General features: G+C 30.8%; 1 long non-coding RNA gene across 2 annotated transcripts in view; it reads right to left on the bottom strand.

Annotated features, from left to right (window-relative positions):
* Positions 1-24,239, bottom strand: part of LOC132929871 (uncharacterized) — a 71,180-nt gene that overhangs the window by 7,779 nt on the left and 39,162 nt on the right. For both annotated transcript variants that reach the window (XR_009662167.1, XR_009662168.1), the window contains exons 5-6: positions 20,196-20,305; positions 3,132-3,253 (exon numbers count right to left, since the gene is read on the bottom strand). This is a non-coding gene — a long non-coding RNA (uncharacterized LOC132929871). The remainder of the gene's footprint in view (positions 1-3,131; positions 3,254-20,195; positions 20,306-24,239) is intronic.

Below are 24,239 nucleotides of genomic sequence, written 5' to 3' on the forward strand. Positions count from 1 at the left end.
CGAACCGGAACTACTTCCGCAAAGTCTTCAACACTCGCGTGTGCAACGGTGGCGTCAACTCACACGCGTCCCCCCACGGTGGCGGAGAAGCGTTGGATAATTTAATTGAATACAAACACACACACATACATATGAGAGTGTATAAACGCCAGCGGAAAACTAGGGTAAGATAAAGGAAAAGAGGAGTATATATCTACTTAACTTTTGGCCGGATGCCGACGCGTAATGAAGTTTAACTCCAAACCGTCTGATTTCTAAACTTTTAGTGGTCACATAGTGACATCGATTTTGCTCTGTAATAATATTATATTATTATTATATACTGTTTAATACCGAAGAAATTCAAAATGGTATAAAAATTAATAAAATATGAGAAAATAATTTTCTAGTAAATTAAAATAAGACTTTTATATGATGCCTTATTTAGAATGATTGTTTGAATTTTTTTCACTGTTTTGATCTATGTTTCTCTTAATGAAACTCAATAATTGTTATTTTTATCACCTGTATATATTGTATAATTATTCGTCTATCATAATATACCATAGCCCATAAGTATACATTTTTATTAACGAATAAATTAATTTAAATGTAAAACTCATGATCGGTTTTGATCCTGAAACGGATTTCTTCCTATTAGGATATAGGTAAATCAAGTAACAAGTAACGGGTATTTGTTGATTAATAACATCATACATTGTGTGATCCGATACATGTGCTTGTGGTCAGATCAAATTTAGATACTCTGTCAAATTTATATAAACCTATATAATTTATATATACACTATCGGGAAAATTTGAGATATTATATAATATGTATATTGTATAATGTATATACAACGGCAGCAATATTCCCTCATCATTATTGATTTACTATACTATACCTACTTATGAAAAAAAAAAAACATTCAGTAAAATAATAAGGGATCGCGGGAACTCTAGGGACTACTAAACGGGGTATCTTGATAATGATCGAGCCAGTCTGGCGACACTGCTTTTATATTAATTGGGAAAATAAGAAACTTTTCGCACGCGCACATACAAAGCATACAGTGCATCACGGCGTAACACTTTATATATATATATATATATACACTTACACACACACACACTTTATACATCGAAAGACCTTTTTAATTAAAGATAAAGTCTCGGAACACCGACGGGAAGATAGAGATAGAAAGAGTAGTTGGCGTCGGTCGGGGCAAAATGAGGGTTGCGTGACAAGTTTTAACTGTCGGAGCTCGATTTTTACCACGTTCGAGTCTTGATTGATGAGAGCCCTCGATAGAGACTGCTGGCGTCGTACAAAATGAGAAACCGTAGAATTATAAAAGAAGAAAAAAAAACGGAAAAAAAAGTCGATGAGTTGTATTGAGATGGTACTACTACCATTACTACTACTACGGTTGCAACTAATAAAATATACTACCACTAACATTACATATTACCGTCAAACACTACCACCATCACCACCACCACTGTAACTACTAACTACTCGTATACTTTACCATCACTAAGACTATCGCTTTATAATATTGCACCAGATTAATAATAAATTAAATTGCCGATGATGCACCGAAAGCTAAAAATATGAACGCCAGATGATAAATTTAAAAATATATCATAATAACGTATACAAATGCAGTTTGGCACTCGGTGAAATGTTTATACGTGCATAGCATTAGAACTCATTTTTAAATTTTTTTTCCAGTGCCGGGCACTCGTCCAGCTGCGAGGACCGATATACTATGCAACGGCTAACAGTGTTAAATAATAATAAAAAAACTCAAAACGTTGAGCGCGAAATACTTGTTTACACATGAAAAACCAGAACGGATGTCATTTTATGTACGGCCATTTCGTGTCACACACTTATGTTGTTCGCAATTAACAAATTTCAAATAAACACTGTTGCGAAACGAATCTGACGAATGATATGTCTGCGAAGTTCTATATTGTTGTGGGGGGGGGGGGGGTGGTTAAAGGGAAATTATAATTATTATCATATAATTTTATAATTTACGATGTGCTGCCTACAATCAAGTTCAAGTACTTATCATTTTTTATTGTTACTATCTATACGTTTGATGAGAACAAGGTTTAAACAAAAAAAAATATTTCAAAACGTTAATTATATACGTATATAAAGAACAACGAATACTTTATTAATATATAAAATAAAATATTAATATTATGAGCGTGTATAGTATGTACCGCATAATATATACTATCGGCAATGATGGGTATGTATATATTATACATATTTTTTTTAAAACGATATTTTTTACGCGTTGCTGTGTGGTCGGAGGAAACGAATAAATAAGTTTCCGAAAATAGACTATACCGTAAACAGTTACAAAATCCTGATTGGTTTTCGAGAACGGTCCTATTTACGTCATATCATCATCAATCATCATTATAATTTATACATGTGTTTACCTCCTAACAATAATAATATTGTAACAATAACACGACGAGAGTGCCAGAATGATGGTTCAGGCTTGGCTAAATATTGAATAGTTTGCAGATTTACTGAAGTCTCCAATAGGTGGGCACTGGGTAAGTTGATGAAAATAATTAACTCAAGTTAATGTAAATTAATTAAACATAATACTGTTAAGTTAGAAGTTAATAGGTCACAAATCATTAATTTAACTCGACGAGTTTAAAGTTAATACGGAAAAAAGTATTAACTTAACTCAGTTTAAAAAAATACATTCTACCTTTTTAATAACTATGAGGATCACGTAAAAAGTATTTAATATATTATGTTTAACTATGTATACGTATATCGTATATATTATTATTTTATCAAGAAATAGAACAGAAAATATAGTATATTAGATTATTTTCATTTAAAATCATATTTTATACATCGTAATATTATATATTTATTAATGTATAATACCTTTCAAGCCAATTTTAAAATGAATACATAATGGATTATTTTTGAACCAATTGAAAAAAACTAAGTTACCTAATCAATAATCAGTAAATTAAACTAATTAATTTCTGAAGTTGAAACGTTGAAAATCAATAAAATTGTTGATTTTAATTAATGCCAATGTTTGAAAATCGCCACTAGAAAATCATGTCATAGTAATAATATTATCATAATATATACATACCGATCGTTTGCGTCGCAGCATTCTGGCATGGAACAATTCGTATTAGGTTATGAGGAACAATATCGTTTTTTGTCGTCGACATTCAACGACAATTCGTGGGAATAGCTTTGACTACTGGGATCCTGAAACAAAAAAAATAGCATCATAATAATATAATATTATAGTAGTATAAACTGTAATACAAGTCGCGCCAGACGCGAGCATGATAATATTTTCTCGGAAACCGTACAGCATATTATTATTATTATTATAATATAACATTGTAATTTGCAGACGACATTGGAGTTTCGTGGAAACGCACAGGGTTCTATAATAATATAATGTTATGAGCAGAGTTCGTAACGTATTTTTTGTTATGATTTTTTCACAGTTGACCCACAACGTGACGTAATTACGCGAAAACCGTCAATGATAGCAAGGATCGCTTAATTATCGTAAGTATTAGCTTAGAACAACATTTAAAGACTATAAATAATCATATCGCGTTAAACAGTCATTTTTAGACCACCCCTAAGACTTCTTTTGAAATCCAAACTATCTCTATCCAATAAACTCATAATATATAAATCAATAATACGTAAACGTTTTTGTATTCTCGTATCCTCTTTTACTTACAAACAATGATGATGTATATTTTGGCGACGTTTTTTTTTTTTGAATTTCAAGTTTTACGGTCGACCCCCTTTTTGACCGAAATTGTTATTTGTACGCATATCTTAATTTCAGTTGAATTATTTCCAATAGAAGTTACGATTGTAATATTATTATCACCGTTCTAATTTAAAAATAATAACAATAATAATAATAAATATTGAAAGTCATAGAAATAATAAAAAATACAACTGTACATGTATAAACAATACGTCATCAAAATCTTGGAATGGAATCGTAAAATAAATCGATACTATAGATGTTTGTAAACTTCATATATAGTAGGATATTTTAATCTATTTGTCTAAATAATATATAAAAATAAAATGTACATTTTTATGGAGCTCATTATACTTGGAAACCATTGAACCAGTTGGCTAGTTGGCACTAAATTTTTTGCACGTGTTCTTTGACTCGGGGAGTATTCATTATATTTATTTATGTATAGGGTTGCTATTTATAAATCAAAAATAGTATAGATTTAGTATAGATTTCCAATCTGCCATTCGTTTCTAAAATAATATATTTAATTGATTGTTTGTTATTAAAATGTACAATGTCAATGTCCATATAAATATATGATTGTGGCTTATAGATTCAAAAATTACTTAGACCAATTTTGATAAAAGTTTTAGAGATTGTTCTTATATTATTGTAATCCTAATATTATTTCTGTTTTCGGAGGACATTTTTGAAAACGATATTTTTAACTTATAATTAATATTGTGTTCTATAGGAATAAAAGAGGGCTTTTGAGGGGAAATTAATAGGCTCCTCCTTGGAGTTGTGGAGTGTGCAGTAGTGGTTTTACCTCGCGTACTCAATGCGCGCGCACGCCTATGGTCGATACTTTCTCCCACTACGATCCAATGCAATGTGGTCTCTCAGCCCCTATCATGGACTGCATGCAAACGTCAATAATATACACATGATGAAACCATATTCCGTATAATAGATAGGTATTATACGGATACGTATATTATGTAATGCTGATAGTTCAGCAGGGATAGCAAAATGGTTTGACGGAATTCGACTTATTTTTATCACATTAATTTAAGAATTTAAGAATCGTAAAATTTAAATTAAATCCGTAATAATAAATCCTTATTACGAGTACATACGTTATTATTAGGTACACGTTGCGTATACATGCGAATATTGATCAGAAATGTTCGAAAATAAATAGCGGCCATCGTGGGGGTATATTATGACGATCAGCCACGAATCTTTGCAGGAGTGAATACCGGATGTAAATATGGTGGCAATATTTATATGAGCAGGTCATACATAGATTTTTTTCGCCGACGTGTGTAAAAAGTATGAAATATATCGTGGACTTCGGTGGCACCACCGCTGCCAGGGGTCGATGGAGAGGCGACTGTGGTATGGGTGGGGATTGTGTGTGTATGTGTGTGTGTGTGCGTGTGTGTGTTTATTGACGGGTGTACGAGAACGACAAGAGGCGTGTAGGTGCGAGGGCGAGCCGTCGCGGGGGATATAGCCGGGGATGATTGATGCCCGAAGCAGAGTCGCTGACAGCCACCGCCACCGCGTCCCCGGGGTTTTCCTCACGCCCGGCGTAGCGTGCGCGGTTTAAACGCCGTGACGCTCCGGACCGAAAACAATGGTTGTGACGCGGAAACAACGTGATTAATGGTCGTCACTGTGCGTGCGGGGGTGTGGGTGGGTTAGGGAAGAAAGTTTGCGGACCGAAGAGAGCCGCCCGTACGGCGCAGCGCTGCAGTCGTACGTATAGCGTTCTCTATATATATATATATATAGTATATACATATACATATAACGTAGTGTGTAGGTAGTATGCTGCAGAGGTGGTGGTTAGTGGTGTGTACAGTACGACCAAAAAGCTTTTTCGATAAATCAAATAAAAACGCAACGGAAACGAACAAGACCGTCGACGGTAGATATATACACGTACACACGAAAATATTGAATTACTTCGTGAGCGCGTATGTTATGGGCCTGAGTTGCAGAGATGACGATAAATTGAATGATTCAATCGTCGTTTTTGTTTTTCAAAATTGCACAATAAGGATAGGAATGAATCGTTATTTTGTTTTTTAAAATTAATAACACGTGATTTTAATAAAACGCGATAGGTCATGTAAAGGTTATGTTTTGAATTAATTTAATATTATCAAAAAGTAAATAATTATTATTATTTATCAGCTGAACGATATAATATAAATCACAAACGACTAATTATTATATTAGCGAATTATCAAAAAAAATAATTATATAGGTAACAAATAATAATAGTTAATTATTAATTATCTTACTTTTATAACAATGTTATAGTGAATTGACGACGCGTGTGCGATATATTGCATCATATTTTAAGTACCTACTCAGTGCATACTGCATACAGTATTTAAGTCTATGGCATTAGAATTTGTGGAATTATCTAAACTGAAAACCGACTGGCGTGTATAACAATAATAAATTATATTATTGCACTGTATATTGATTCGAAATGAAATAATCTCAGTACAAAAGCACTGTAAAAGAAGACTTAGCAGTTTGGGTTTCGAGAAGTTAGTTCAATGTCAGATGTTGTTCGATTAATTACGTTTTCAAGGGACAAAAACGTTTGTCGGGGAGATTAATGCGGGTTACAGATCTGAGGAAATGAGGCCTGGGGATGTTTTAATAGGAGATAATAACGTTGACTAATCGTCTCGGGAAACAAACTCGGTGCAAACAAAACGGGTCTCGATGACGAATTCGGACCCGGTAAACCGGGACAAGGGAGCAAGCGGATCAGGACAGCGGGAACAATTTCACTCCAACTCTTGTAACAATTAGCCAGATGACTCGTTCAAGTTTTATGTATAAATCACGTTACATTATCTTGACGTGACAGCGAAATGGTGCAACCCTGTTTGCAAATAAATTTCGCGCACAAGAAGAAAGACGACGCTTCAAAGCGTACACTCTAAAAACAACAATGGTAAATTATAGGTGTACCTACTACCTGTAATAGTATAATAATGCATTTATTTGGAAAACTGTAGTGGGGACATTCAATCAGAAACATTCAGCTGTAAGCCGCGTTCGCGTGTATAATAAATTGTAAGAAGGAATTTGTTGCGTTTGAATACACGCACACGCACACAAAAACAAAGGTACTGAGAAAATTGAAAAATTCCATAAGCAGACACGATAAACAGTGGATCGTTGTCAATCATTATGATGTATTTCGTTAAAACTAAAGATTGATAATATTTCGAACAATCAATAAACCAAAAATAGGGAATAAATTAAATTAAAAAACAAGCAGAGAGAAGAATATATGTTTATTATTATAGGAAATATTAATTTGTCAAACAGGTGAATAACTATATATGGACGAGTATCAGAGTAGGAGATAAAACAGATTTCGGATAAATATTTAAATAATATAATACGTACATTGTAGTCTAGGTATTGGTTTAGTGAGCCAAGCCGCTCCTAAAACGATTAGAAAAAAGAAAGAAAAAAAACGCAATTACCGGAAACTGATAATTAGTTTTGCTCCGTCATCATTGTTTATTTATTTTTTTTCCATTATTACCGACGAAGGTTTACTGTAATGCGGCTCTAAAGGATAGAGGAGCGGCTTTCCTGTATCTTAACTAACAGTCCGCATTGTATCTATTTCCGCCCAAGACACTCCTTCCGAAACAACCGATTATTACACTGTCGTCGTCACCACAGCAGCGAGTCTGTGTTATTTAACGATCAGTTAGTTTTATTGAAAAAGTTAAAAATTATTGTCGTAATTTCCATAAAATCTGGCGTAGGCGTCGATTTTATCGGTTTTAAATTACACACATAATATTATTAAACATTTTTTCCATGAACGGAAACATTACCAGATTTCGTTAAACTCCAAACCATCACCACATACGAAAAACAAAAAATATTTTTTTGTCAATTAAATGATGGTATACTATATATGGCAGTTTCACATAATAAAAAAAAAGAAATTGAATAAATAAAAAATTGCCAAGTAAATGTATCCACAGTAATGGTATAATATTATAGATATAACTAATAATAAGCGTATATCACGGGTACGCTCTATACCTATACGTTTCTATACCTATATTATATACACGTCGTCGTCTATATATTATTATTATTATTATTATATGTATGACATAATGATATTATAACAGCTATACATCTATATGATGTCGTAATGTTATAACATTTTATAATATATATATCAGGGGTGGCCAAATCACGGCTCGCGAGCCGCATGCGGCTCTCGTCACAGTCGTATGCGGCTCGCGGTCTTATTTACAAAAACCAAAATATTTTAATTTTTTTTGTATACATTTATAAAAAAATGTTTTTATTGTATTTATTTAAGGCTTTAGTATTATAGTGGATAGAATATAGATTAAATCAAACAAAAAAAAAATTAATTAATATGAATAATAAATTAAAAAATTAAACATAAAGCTAATTTTGTTTGCGTGGTATTTTTTTCGTGTCTACTTTTTTAGTAAGATTCTTAAGATCTGGTTGAATTGATGTAAAAGCAGTTTTTAGTAATTCTATAAGATGATCATCAGTCAAATTTGAACGATATTTTGACTTAATTATTTTCATTGTTGAATAAAGTGATTCACATGAATACGTTGTTCCAAAAATTGATATCAATTTTACCGCGCAGTTTTTAATATTTGGATATTTTAATATAGAAATATGCTTCCAAAATTCCAATATAGAGGGACAATTGTTTATAAACTGCTTAAGACCTTCATCTTCTAATAACTCCAAGAGTTCTATTTCGAGATCCGCTTTATTTGTGATGATAATTTGGCTCTTGATATAATTTTATTAATACATGTGGCTCGCGTACATAGTCATGTTGGCCACCCCTGATATATATAATATGTATACAGTATATTAGGACGATTACAGACCATTATCCGAGAGCAAAACATCCGTGACAAACTACGATACGTTTATAATAATTCTTATATTCATAATATACCTACCTACATAATATAATAATATTATATTTAACTGTGGTGGTAGTATACTAGTATGTATACGAACAACCGCAACAGTATTATGCACGTATACTATAATATCATTATAATAATATTATAAGTATACGCCGATTTAATATTATACAGGGTAATTCACCAAGTGTGTTCATTGTTCATTCTCATTTTTTCTCTTGATAATGAATTTTCAAATTCAATTTATGGCATTTTTAAATAAACTTAAAGTTTATATTTTCAAAAGTTGAGACTTTATTGTACAACTTATATAAACTTATGTTCATTTAAAAAATTTTTACTGTAAATTAAATAGTGAACAATTTTACAATAATCAAAATATTTGTATTAAAGTTAACAGTTTTTAAAAATAGTTATACAAAAATTATAAAATAGATAATGTATTATCGGTTCTATTATTTATTTTACTTGGGCCATATTTAATAATTAAAAATATATGATAGATTTAAATAACTCAAATGCTACTATTCAAATTTCGATTTAGAAAAAATCTCAAGAAGATAAAAATAATGTTTTTGTGTATAATATTTGAAAATTTCAAAAATTAGATTTTGAATAACTACTATACTTTAGAACAAAAAAGGGAAGAGCATGCTTGGTGAATCACCTTGTATTACGATATCTATATACTACTTGGAGATTTGGTTTATATATAATATAGTAATATATATTATAGCAGTGTATATAGATCTCTTTGGATAAATATGAGTTGTATCTTCACGGAGCCGGGAATAAATGAAAATCAAGTGTATCGAACCGTGCACAGTCGTAGCAGTAAGTCGTCGTATATTTACAGAGCACGGTGCAGCCGGAAACGCGCAATAGAAACACACACAATGACGACGACTATGGTAAATTATTATTATTATTATATATTTTATAATATAGCTGAAGGCAACGAAGATTCGCTTGTGGAAGATGGTATCGTACGCTGACTTAGTTTTTCGCTCCACACACGCGCGTAATTGTGATATAATTGAGAATATGTTAGTGTGTGTGTACTGACCGACGCGTTAAGCACGACGTCGTATATACAGTCGCGGAGAGGACACGGTAGAATAAATGCGATAATCGAGTGTAAGCCCCGTGGACTTGTCATCATAGTCGTTGTCGTCTGAGACGGTAACAATAACAAAATACATTCGAGGGCCGTGTGTACATTTTATATACGACAGTGTTTTTAACTGAAGAATGACTGGAAAGCGACCAGAGCTATAAGTACCCGCGGCTTCTGCGGAACTCGACGAGGATGAGGTATATTATTATTATAGTATGACCTTACGTCTTTATTTTTGATATCAATAATATTATAATATTATACTAGGTGATATTGCCTCTGATCGTTTTTCTAAGCAACCTCCTAATTTGAGGAGGAGAGGGGGCTCGTCAGCCATGCTCATTTCGTGGGGTCTCGTGATTCAAAGATCTCGTTTTTTATTTTGAAATTAAATTTTTGTAATCCAAAATATACAAAACTTTTTTATATAATACAAAACGAAGACAATACAAAATACAATATAAAAATACAAGATATACCTATATTATTATATTATATAGGAAGCGATGTATTTGTGGATAAATCCAATAAACCACCCCGTCCTTCATGCTACGCTGCTTGCGTCGTATTATTTGCAAGGAAAAAAATCGTCAGAAAAGATAACGGACCCTGCTTAGTATACTGCTGCGTGCAGAAAGTTTTAGACGTAATAGACTGATCGCTACATTTTCACACGAAACTGATGACAATTTAACTTAATCGATGCAATAGTTTTTTTTTAATTTTTATATTCTGTTATTCAATTAATTTATTCGTTATAACTTATAAGCTTGTTTTTAAACAGTTCGTGTTTTAGACATCAAGACATAATATTTTGTGTTACGAAAATACGTATAGCTTAGCTACTTTTTGTACATTAAAATATTGTTATATCTTTTAAAATTTGGTTGACTCTCGAGCATACTTGTATGGAGTTTTGTAGTTTTTTCCAGTAAAAATCAATAGTTTTCCATAAGTATATCGAAATAACATAACACAGCATCTACTAAGAACTGTCTATTGAAATAATATCAATAATTATAATTGAAAATTGAAAATTTATTATACTATATTTAATCAATAGACATAGTTTATATTTTTTAATAATCCAAATTGCCTATATAAAACTCCTTAAAAATATCAGTGATCAAAATGCATGATAATATATTATTATTCTAATTATTATTATTAACGAATACTAGTTAATCTAACTATTCTAACTAATACTGTTTATAACTGGTACCTTCAGAGCTTGTATATTTATCTGAAATACCAATAATTCTTTTGTAAGTCAATTAAAAATTTAAACACAAAAATACAATAATATTGGTCATTAGTTATTACCGACATAATATTGTGTGCAATGGTGTACTGATTACAATTTTTGAAGATATATATAGTTAATTATTGATATTACCATAAACAGTAAGTTATTCACAATGTATTTACAGATATCGAGTGGATTGATGTTATAAACACTATACGTCTATACCTAGTCGCGGACTTTGTATACAGTCTCGTTACGGTTCTGGTGGCAATTGAACAATGTTGGCGTTAAATATTTGCGGAGACAATACTATAGTCTACAATCAACACCACCACTCTATTATTATTATTATTATTATAACAGTAGCACACGAATTCCCGACGGACGCGGTATTGTTGGTTTAATCGCTGGTAAATAATATTATTACTCGCGTCGTCATCCGTGTACAACTGAGCATTAAAGCGCGTGGACGTCTTCGACAAGTGCAGAATATTATTTACTGAAAGGTACAGTGGACGAGACTGGTAGGGAGCTAGGAATATAATATAATATATTGAAATAGGTGCTACGCATGACGCAGAAGATGAATAAAACGTGCATTTTATTTCGATACAGGTATAATAATATTATATAACATTATATTATTATGTGATATATCGTATACCATATTATTGAGCGAGTTGATGAACCGATGAATAAAACGATATATACGAGATAATAAAAAAAATATAAATATATCTATGTAAATAAAAATGTATATGGTGGGAGTGAGCATGCATAAAATAAAATTATTACAATGATTCATCTTTAGATTTAAAAGATCTAAAACGGAATGAACGAAAACGCATTATTACGAGGATATTAATTCTTAATGGTGGATAGTGCTCTTTCCGAAAAAATAATTTAAATGAAAACTTTGAGGCCATTTTTAATTATCGCAGACGTTTCAACAATCATAAAATAATATACAAATGAATGACGATAGGTATTGTTATTAAACACGATTTCGCTGGCGCCGGAGTGCCCGTGATCAATGACCATATGGGTAGCGGAAAATACGCACAGTTTTCGTGGGGGAACAATACCTAATCGTCTTCGGCAAGGAGACCTTTCCATTGTTTTGGCGTTTTCGGGGGGGAGGGGGGATAAAAAATGTAAACCTACATAGCTATAATATCGCACACATTTGTTTTTCTCTCATCCCTTGTACGACCCATGACTGACGTTCTAGCACCCATTGTTGTCCGCCGAAAAAACGGCTACCGTATATTATTATTATGTTATTATCATGAACGGTCGTCACGATTGCCTGTTCACTCACTCACGCGCACCCGAGATGACGTGCACGAGCAGCAGTTGTATATAGTCCTTTTGTAGTAACAAAAATCGGGACCTTCGTGCGGCGTCGTAAAACGTCGTAGGTACGTGTATGGTTATATTATATTATAGGTGTGCATATTATTATTGTACGCGACGGCGATAGGTATATATAGGTACATCGCCGTCGAACAAAAAAAAAAATAATAACAATAAAATTATTATAATACCAACGATACCAGTAGCACTTCAGTTCGTTGATTAATGACAAAAAACAATATAAGATTATTTTTATTATTTATAAAGACACGAGTAGAGTGGAGAGGGAACCGGTTTATGTAATTATAATAATATCAACATACATTTTATACCGCATTCATATACGATAAGTGCCTCTCAATTATTATTATTATTATTAGTATAACTGTTTTACTTTTTTAAATTCAAAGGTTTTTTTACAGAACACCATGGTGCTATTGGTAAGAAAAAATATGATAATATATCGAAATATCAAATATTAGATAAATTATAAATATATTAAAACGAATCAGTTTATTATAATAAATACTTTAAGTTGAGATGAATACTACATAATAGTGGAACGAGAATTCATAGAGCATGAATTTGATTGAGTTTATTTAATTTTTGATATTTCTATATTGTACAACATTATGAATATAAATTTAAAAAAAAACATCTTATTCATCAGAGTATGAAACCAAATACAATAAAAAATGCATTTTAGACGATTGAAAACCACAAAAACAAATAAATCTAGAAAATTTTCGAAAACATTTATAGATACACATAAATAATATTATATATGACGATAAATATTAATTAGGTATGAAAAAAAAGTTAACACATTTACCAAGAAATAAACGAGCGTATCAAGTAAAAAAACATAATAATATAGGTATCAATATTCAATATATCATAAAATATATTCAAGTAAGCATCAGCGGCGGGTCGCGGTCTCCGGCGACCGTCGAAAGAATCACGGAAGTTTCTCACGTTCGCCTATCGCGTATAAAGCGGTCACGACGTCCACTAGAGATGTAAATATTATAGTATTATACGTATAATATAATCTCGGACGAAATATTATCGTTCTCTCCGGACGAAACAAAAAAAAATGTTTTCAATCTCGTTTACACGCATTTTTTTATTTTTGAATGTTGTTACAGTAATATTACATAATATATTATACGACATCATAAAAATATAGTGCGTATATACTTATCTACCCGACGACAGCGTGTGCATCACAGCGGAAATGTCGACGAAACATATACAGAGTGTATCTCAACGCTTGCACACCATAAACTAGACACAAAATATGACTATACTACACCTCCTCTACTACTCGCTTTCTGAAAGTAAACTTTTAATCTCACACAATACAAGAATGCTTATTGAGAAACTGTATAGTAAATTTTATAATATTTATCCAAATTCAATCTATAAATTGGCTTTCATATATACATAGACGGATGTTTATGAAACGGACATTTTTAATTTTATAGAGATTGGGTAAGTAAAAAAAAAAATGCTAAGGCTATTCCTGTGGGTATCCAACATGGAAATATTTTTTTAGAAAACTGGATTTTGCATATTTAATAATAAATTACGTACACTGATATTGTGGTTGCGAAAAGGTAACTAGAGTCTAGAATACTTTAATACAGTGATAATCAACATTAAAAATCATAATTAGATGTATTCAACTGTAATTTACATAAATTCTAAATAGATTTTAAATATTATACTACAGAATAAGTGATGCATTTTAAAAGAATATATTACATATTATTGAAAAATGAAATAAACATTATGTAGGTTATACATTTTACGTGTTATTATAATATATTATATATATATATAATATTAATTTAAATACTGTTTCCTGTTTGTTTTCATCGCAATATTGTTTTTAATCAAATCTATCTTGTATTATATTATGTGTGAATTAATGATTTTATTCTAATGGTAAAAATGCATTTAATAGGTACTATAATGACAAAAACCAGTATCGTTTTGAACAAGATTTAACTTATTATTTATAAGATATATAAGTGTATAATATGATATATATTATATGAAGATGGTATGAAAAAATTGTTTTAAATTTATTCGTTTATATTACCGTCCAGATTATTATGTTGGTAGACTCACTTCACATAAGTGTTAATAATTGATATATTATACTGCACACTGTTTATCGCACATCGTTTTTATAAACGACAAATCGTGAGAAACCATATAATAATAAATATATATATATTTATTACAGTCGGCTGTATCGGGTATGTAACACACGTATATGTTTATACAGGTCCTGGAGGCAACTCGAGTTGTTGGCCAACACTTCTTTTTTAAGTATCGGTAGGTATAATATTATAGTATAACGCCCGTCTCATTGTCGATGACATCGCCTCCTTGCGCGTCATCGGTTTGTACATCCACGCCGCGGGGGCACACTGGCAGAGAAGTCTGTACTCCGTAATCAACAGCGATAATATAAAAGTTAGAAGGAAAAACGTCAATCCGCTACAGTGACACGCGGCGTGGGCGACTTGACAATACCACAACGACCAGTGACGTCCTTAATTCGAGAAAATTCTCGACGCCCGCCCGCACAAATCATAATATTATTTAGAGATATATTTACATAACAACGTTAATCGTACGTTAAGTGGTCAAATATTATAATGCTAAAGTCGTGGCCCACGAATTTCTATGGACGCAAACAGAGCAAAATTCGTAACCTGCAGGGCACTAATTAATCTAAACTTTTATAGCGGGTTTATTATAAAGAAAATATCAGTTCAATATCGTCGGTATTTAGAAGATTATTCTGCTTTAGATGACATGAAGTTAAAAATATAGAGTATGATTTAAAAACCAAAATTTATACAATGGATAAACTATAACATTTTAAGGTAACACGAAATAACATAATTTATTATAACTTTGATTTTCCAATACAGCTAATGTATCATTGTTAAAATAATTATTCTGCATGGGCTGCGTACAATACATAGTTATAATATACCTATTATATAATATTATTTTGTTGTTTAATGTCTTCTGTAGAGGTCATCGTGGATGCGTCTATTTTATTTTGGTCTAATACAATAAACTATATGATTTTCATCGATTTTAATCGTTGCGAACTTTTATACCAAACGACATTAATAATGTAATAAGTTAAAAAGTGATCGGACGTGAAAAATTTATACACCCGACAACGATGATAATGTCTAACGTACACGCCAGGAAATCGTTTTTCTTTGCTTCTTATCGGCCAAATTCACCGAACAAAATACTCGAACTGGGGTCTTCCATCATAGTCAAAATGATGGATGAACGTTGCAGTGACCTCCCGTCGGACTTTCCTCAATTTCATTTCCTACCTCCTATATAGTATAAAATATATATTATTTTACCACCGTACGACGACGACCGCTGACTTTTTATTTTCGAACGGAAGGTTTGTTTGCTGTCCCAACTCATTGTGTTCGACAAAAAGTCTGGGGTTGGTTTTTTTTATCCGCCCATCCCGTCAGCTTTTATTTTGTTCCTGATTTTTTTTCACCGAAATACTCGTTATGTCGATGTAGATAACAGAGCACAATGCCTTTAATACAGCCATATTCCCTCCTACTTTTTAATGCACGCGCCAAAACGAAAAGGAAAATATGTTCTTTTTTTGAACCTATACATTAGTCACGTACTCACGTGTGTATAAGATAACAATAATAATAATATGCTATTTTATGTAGGTACATAAGATAGTGATGGACTTTATATTTAAATAACAAACATTATTTTATTATATTTTGGTGTTTGTTTTTTGTATGCGCCAACGTAATTTATGATTATTTCTACATTTTGTTTTGGATTGAATTTTGAAGACGTATATTATAATTTTTTTAATAATAATTATATTTTTATTTTTTATTAATCATGGCTGAAAAAATCGATGTCGTAAAGTATTATAAGGTATCGCCGTTTGTTTTAAACACCTATCAAATAATTTATGAAGCTGTTTTCAGTTTGAAAAATTAAAATAAAATCTGATAATATAATAGTAGGTAGCTATAGGTAGGTATTATTTATTTAAAAGAGTTAGAAAAAATTCTGAATAACGGTGAACAGTTCAAGTAAACTAAGAACCTATTATTATGTATTATACATAAATTGAAATTTTAGTTACTTATAAAATTATAAATTACGAATAAATGTTCAACATTGAAGTATATTAGCTTAGTTTATTAGCTGTATTGTATGTGACGAAACGCAATGCAATTTTATCAGTATTTTTACATTTATAGTAAAATTATGAATAATTAAAAAAAAAAAATAAAGTGAAAGGAATAAAGCGTCTAAACTGAAAACGCGCCTATATATATTTATTTTTTTTTTTGAATACTTAACCTTGGGCATGAAAAAAATATATTTATACGTATTTAAGCTGTAATATTATACAATTATTTTTACGTTTAATTTTTTGGCATTACTCAAATAGTAATAATTCTATAACGAATTCTAGTACTAAAATATACTTTAATCCAAAAATACCATAGAAGAGTTTTTAAATAATTGCATTTCAATATTCATATGGTCGAGTTTTAATTTTAAAAATACGTTCATTCTCTTTGTCGAGTTTCATTAAATCGACTTAATTTAATTACACAAGCTGAGTAAATATTGAATTTGTTATGTCCAATTACCGATATCCAATTATAATAGGGTTTGAGCATTAATTGGGATTCTCTCCAGTTTTATTATAATATTTTTAATGAAGTTCAAAACCGTTATCGTCCAATGTTTTTATTATAACGAAAATCGTATATATTATATTGCTGTGGAAAGCAAAAATTAATAACGTCCACTTCATTATTATTCCGGTTGCGTTTTAGACGAATGCCAACAAACTATATATTAATCTATTCCCACGGGATTACACCATAAACATTTCCGTAGAAAAAAATATTAATTAAAGAAACCGCCAGCGGGAAAGACCATATATAAACGCATATTTTTAAATAATGTGACATTTTTTTAAGTTCGTATCATTTCGTCAAGTCAAAAATATAGTACAAAAATATAGTATAGTATTTTATTCTTTGTATGGGCGCTTCAAACATAAAAAAAGAAGAAAATATAAAAATATCAAAGTCGGGATACGGCGTAACCGACTGTAATATTAGAATACGACATTTCGCAAACGAATCTAGGAATTTACATTTTAAAACATAGTATTAAAATTCGGAAATCGTTTCAATTTAGTTTAACAAGAAACACACAACAATTGTACCTATCTGAGCAACGTAGAATAAAAATATGCGCGTTTGGGGCAGGTGTTTTTTACACCGTTAAAATTCCGTTTTAGAAAATAAAACGTGAATTGTAGTACTAACAGTTTTTTTTTATGTTTTCTTAGTATAATTTTAAGGACAAAGCAAATATATTTAAATCAAAATATCCACATTATTGTAATTTAAAGATTAAATTATTGATGATAATATTATTGCGATACCGTTCACAGATTTCTAGCATGGTAGTTGATATCTTAACTCAAGAGGTGGAAAGCTTATAGACGTAGGTACCTATTTAGGTATGTAACTGGCGCATATTTCGCCATGTCACCGACTGGGAAAGTGGAAATATATTATCGTTACAGGCTCGGAAGCGGATTTTGTAATAAATATAGCATCGAATCGAAAAACCTATCAGTGAATTATATTAATGCTACTAACATAAAAGGGAGATTTTCATTACCAGGGGTAGGTAAAAAACTAAAACCTTCAACGGCTTAGTGAATAGTAATTAACTACCACCGCCTTCCTATGTGTGTGTAGTATCGACGAAGGAGCCCATTATATACAATATACATACTTGTGTGTGTGTGTGTGCTCGCGCGCCATAACAAATACGACGGGGACAAAAAAAGGACCCCTAATTGGATGGAATACATTTTACTCGCATTCAGTTTTTAAATGACCTTTAGCGAGATGAGATTATGTATTACCTATATAATATTGAAATGGGAGAGTAAACGAATGAAATTCTTCGGAACTTTTAAAATAATATATAGCTAATATCAATATTATGTAGTATAATATGTATATTTTACTAATGCTTCTTATAAACGTGTCCTCGATGTAATGTGCTGAATAAATATTATTGTCACTCGGGTGTTACTGTACCTTAAATTCCGAATCGAATATTAATTTAATATAATATCATTTTAGTTATAACAAAAAGTAGCTTGCTGCGGTAATTTGTCATATTTACAAAACGAAACGATCCACCGGTCTTAGAGGACGGAGAATGAAACGGTGAATTACATTATTATCGTCATCACTACCCCACCACAGCGCTTCGTGGGTTCCATAAGAATACGCGTCACGATTGATATGATATGGTATATACTATAATAATTTAATATTATCGACGTCGTCGTCGAGGCAGCAATCAATCGGTATTTAATCGGAAACGTACAGCGACCGTATCGTCGTGTTATCGTTACAATAATACAACTCGCACGTCGTACGCAAAGAGTGCAATAATAATAATAATAATAATAATAATAGTAAGAATAATACCAATAGAGCGTTATGCGTACCACACACGCACACATAAATTTAATAATATCACATCATAATAATGTATGGCACACGAATATAATAATATACGCTATCGCGGGGTCACGCGCTGCATTCGACGGGTAGCTCCCGACCACGTCGCTTGTGTGATTATATTATAATATGACGTAATGTTGTCTCGCGAGCCATGTACATTTTACCAACTACTTAATATATTACAATAATAATATTATATTGTCATCGCAGCTGCTGCCATTGGTATAATAGTTCAACGATTTTATGATAACTGATAAGTATTAATATTATCATTATTTTAATGCTGGCAGCGGACGCTACCGAAATGACCGCCGCCGCTGCCGCGCGCGTAATATATAATTTAATTGCGCGGGTTCCTGGCCAATTAATTATTATTACAATATATGCGTTTGCTGTGTCGTTTTTATTGCACGTACGGACGAGCTGCAGTGGCGTCTGTACAAGGACGTACACGATTAACACATATTATTTTATATAGTATATAATAACAAGACATACATTAATTCATTAATTTATTATAATATCATATTATATAATATGTGTAGCGAGTGAAGTGCCGTTGACCGTCCTAGTAGGAAGAAAACAACGAAATAATAGGTGATCATGGAGACTTATTTTAGAAAAACAACAAGGAAAAAATGTAACAGATGAAAACCATTGTGCCAAAAAGTTCCGATTCGCTACATTAATAATAATATTGTCGGTGAAACCCTTACGTCCCCAAAACCGTTTATCCGTTGCGCCCGTTTGCGCACAAAAAATGATAATTCGTTATGAACTATTGCAGTATGCAACCGATTTAAAACTAAGCAAAGCCGTTGAAATTTATTTGGCTAAAATCCCAATTGACAAAAATAATATTGTTATGACTTATGATACTCAAATAGCTTATAATATAACCGTTATATCATTGTAATTTCAATAAATAAATAAATAATTTATTTTATCGGGCCATATAGATATGTAAGTATAGTAAGTATAGAAGTTAAGTATTGAACCAAATATTACGGTAATGTCGTGTCTTCCAAATATTATATTATGACGACAGAGATGGGTTGTGAATTTAATGTTTAAATATTACTTGACGGTATCGTCTAACGTACTTACCGATGATATTTTGTGTAAAACAGGATATCTGATTATTGATGTCATCATTTTTGTTGCTCGTGTGAAATTACGACTCGTTCGATTGTATTGTGATGTATTATCTGACTAACCTGCAAAATAAAATTTAAAATATTAATGTATGCCAATACACACCATATAAAAAGGGGTTAGTTACTGTCAGTTTTATAGGTATAATATTTATATATTTGTGTGCGATTGTGAAGTAATTATGTTTTAAATAACTTTATATAGGTACCAAAGGCTAAGCTTTAAATGATTTTGTTTGAGATAATATCTACAACATATATTTATAAGCAGAGTTTGATATTTTACACTGTTAATATAATAATATACTGTGTATCGAGGTATCAATTAATATACAGACATTTTTCCTAATAAACTTTAAAATGTTTTTAATGAGCCGTTCGTAAATCGATCAGCTGCAGTAGTGATGTGAGAAGACTTTAGTGGTGTAAAAAAGGGTTATATCAGCTGGCACTCTTCCAAGGGTTGTTTTTCAGTCCATTGTTTTTAAGCAAACAATTGGCTTGTTCTTGGTATGTACACACGCACAAACATACAAACGAGCAGTCCGTGGTTGGCCAGGACTGCTCTCTTTCTCTCTCTCTCTCTCTCTCGTATGTATAATGTATAATATAATACATAATAATATAATCCATATGTGAAATATAATAATAATAATATGCTTTATTTGTCCGACGTATGGTTATTTACAACCTCTGCGAGCCGATTGGAGAAGACGATTTGACCGCAGAAATGTAAAATAACACTATACACATAAATACGGTAAAATGGTTTTATTATTTTTAATATCGTTATCACGTCGTAACCCCAAGTCTGTGGTGGACTATAATATATAGTGTATATAATAAATAAAATCCGCAAATAAATCGCCATATGTCTGAACACGAGGAGACTTTTATTATTATTACTATGCTATTATTATTGTCGTTATCGTAGTCACTGTAAGCTCTTTGTCCTATATCCATGTTAGTTTCCATTCACACAGCACTCTTCGAGTCCACGTGAAGCATTAATGCTTTATGCGCCCACGCTGTACTACACATTTGATAACACGAACTCCAAGAAAACGAAAAAAAATACAGAATAATATTACTTTTTAATAGTGATTTTGATTTAAAAAAATTACATTTCATTAATCCCACGAAGTTTAACTGAATTTTTGTCAGTGGAAAAGACAATTTTCAATATTAAAATCAACTGATTTGTTTCAAGTTTTGGGTCGAAATTAAGTTTTAATATTATCTAGTGGATTAAAAGTTATTTAAACTAAACGATTTTTACAAATAAATTGAATTGTGGTTAAAATGATCTTATATAATTATTTAACTTTCTCAAAAATTTTAAAGATTTTCATCTAGCTATAATGAAGAAAAAAATTGAATTGATTAATAAATATTGGTAGTTGCCTGTTTAATAATTGTAATTAGGTCACCGATATTCATAGATTTTCAATACTATTGAATCTTAATTGTTTTTACAAGAGTCTTATACGAGTTCGATGACAATTGTTTGACCTGCCTCGTGTGTAGGTCGTGGAAATCACAGCTCAAATTAATCGTGGGTCACGCATTCGTATACAAAAGTTATGAAAAATCAACACAATAGATACGTTGTAACTACTAACATATTTTGTATGTATAACGCGTAAGCATATACGATGTACTACAAACGTGGAACGTATTAATATATTATTATATTATTGCCAATTTTATGTTCATAATAAAAAATGTACAATAGTATGAGTCAAGATTCTTTCTATAAGTATAGAAATTTCAATGTGGATACTGCTGTCAATCGAAGGCCAATAACATGAACACAGTTTATAACGTATTATACGTGATTATATCGTACTTTGGGATAACTTATAACAGTTATAATAATAATTCTATAAAAATTAAAAGCATATATTTAATATTTATACATAACAAACAGAAAAATGTTGATGAAAATATATATGAGTATGCCACTTTATTATAAAATAATGTAAGTGAGAATTTTCAATATTATTTACTTATTGCGAATGATTATATATAATATAATATATGTACTAAATAATGCATTTTATTCTGCAGTAGCATATAATATTATACTCTAACGTCGAGATAATTGATTTTAATAACGTTCAAATATGCAATTAAGCGAGACCTATTTTAATTAAACGTTGTTCTCACACATTGACGACATTAAACAAATTAGTTTTTGCAATGTAATTTAAATAACTCGGAACATAATAAATTATCATACATAATATTATACAGATGCGATTGAAGGTTACAATACACTTGCATAAAATATGTGAATATATTATTATAACGTTATTGACAAATTGCATTTATGCAATTTTTCTATTGCACTCCTTCTAAAATATAAATATTTGCATAGTACATATAAGAACTGTAACAATACGATGGTTTTATTTGAACTCAATGTAACAATTTTGAATAATTCCATCACGCCATGATGGCTAAGTCATTAATATTTTATAGTCGAGCGATTTTTTTTTTTTTTTTTTTTTTTTTTTTTTATCTTGGACTCAAATTCAAGGAGACCAAGTCCACAAATAAATTTTAATATTATTCACCAGGAAAGTTAAATAAAAAATAATGTGTAATTTGCACGATTTGAATCTTTACTTGTGAAATATTATTATGATTCATTTGCCCTTGAGGACTTCAATCGACAAAGTGTCTTTAAATAACGATTTTTTTCAATAACGAATTGGCTGTTAGTACTTTCTGTTTCTAATTTTCTGCGTACTAAGTTGAGAGATATTTACGATTTTAGACATTGATGGGCCAATGAATTTATATTGTTAGATTGTATAGTTACTCCGAAACAGTTTATCGATGAGTATTAGTCAGTTTTACTTATAACAGTTATGTATAATATGCATATATATGTATTTTCTTTTCATCACTACAAACTACAAAGTCAATAACGAATTCAACTAACATAAAATAAATAAAATTACACTAAAAATACATTTTCGGTCTCTCTAAATAGTCTAAATTATTGGTGTTCAAAAATTATGGATGAATGATTATCATAAATAACATACAAGAAATTAGTAAAAATAGTGTAATACTATTAAAAAAAAGGGTAAAATAATTAAAATAAAATATTTATAATGTATTTTAACGAACCTATATTTCCTTACTCATTAAATCAACTTAGTCCTGCTGTTGTTTATAATGGTGATTGATTCTATTTAGTTATTATATGTTTTGATTTTCAATGAATTTAAATTGGTAGGTAATTTATTATATTCAAAATATTTCAGTTACTAAAGGAACATTTTATAATGATTTCCAATAACAGTTTTTGATTTACTTGTGCAGTAAACAAAACAACATATTAAAATATAATATTTATATTTACTATAAAAAAAAAAAACTATAACTTATAAATTGAAACACTATTCATCTACGCGATAGAGTATTGTAGTATTTAAAAGAAGGAAAAGTTTTCTCTGAGATCGAAATAAATTAAGTACACAATTTAATTTTTTTTTACCTAAATAGTTTTTGGTAGGATTCTGAACAATCCAGTTTCGTAGTAATTAAATGAAAGTTCTAAATTCCTAAATAATATATATCGACACAGTATATACTTATATATTATGTATATACGTAACCGAATACAAGTCCACTTATGAGATTAGAATTTAAGAACAATATAGTCTCATTACTTATTTTCATTCGAAATCACGCGAAAATGCTTGGCATAGAACAGGATATATATTTTACCCAGAATGGATTTTCACCACAGCATACCTGGAGTTGTTATAAGACCCGTGAAATTTACGACTCGTGCACTATTCAATCTTTATTACACTTTCGACGTAACCGCACGCTTAGGTACCTATATATATATATTATTCCGTGCCCATATAAATATATATATGATAAAAGCCGGTTCGTTTTAAAGCAAAACTCACGTGCCCTTAAAACACTTTGGTGAAAACTTTTTCGATTTCCCGAACTTTTTCACTGGGTCAAT

The sequence above is a fragment of the Rhopalosiphum padi genome, chromosome 4 (assembly GCF_020882245.1).
Source record: "Rhopalosiphum padi isolate XX-2018 chromosome 4, ASM2088224v1, whole genome shotgun sequence".
NCBI classification, from domain to species: domain Eukaryota; kingdom Metazoa; phylum Arthropoda; class Insecta; order Hemiptera; family Aphididae; genus Rhopalosiphum; species Rhopalosiphum padi.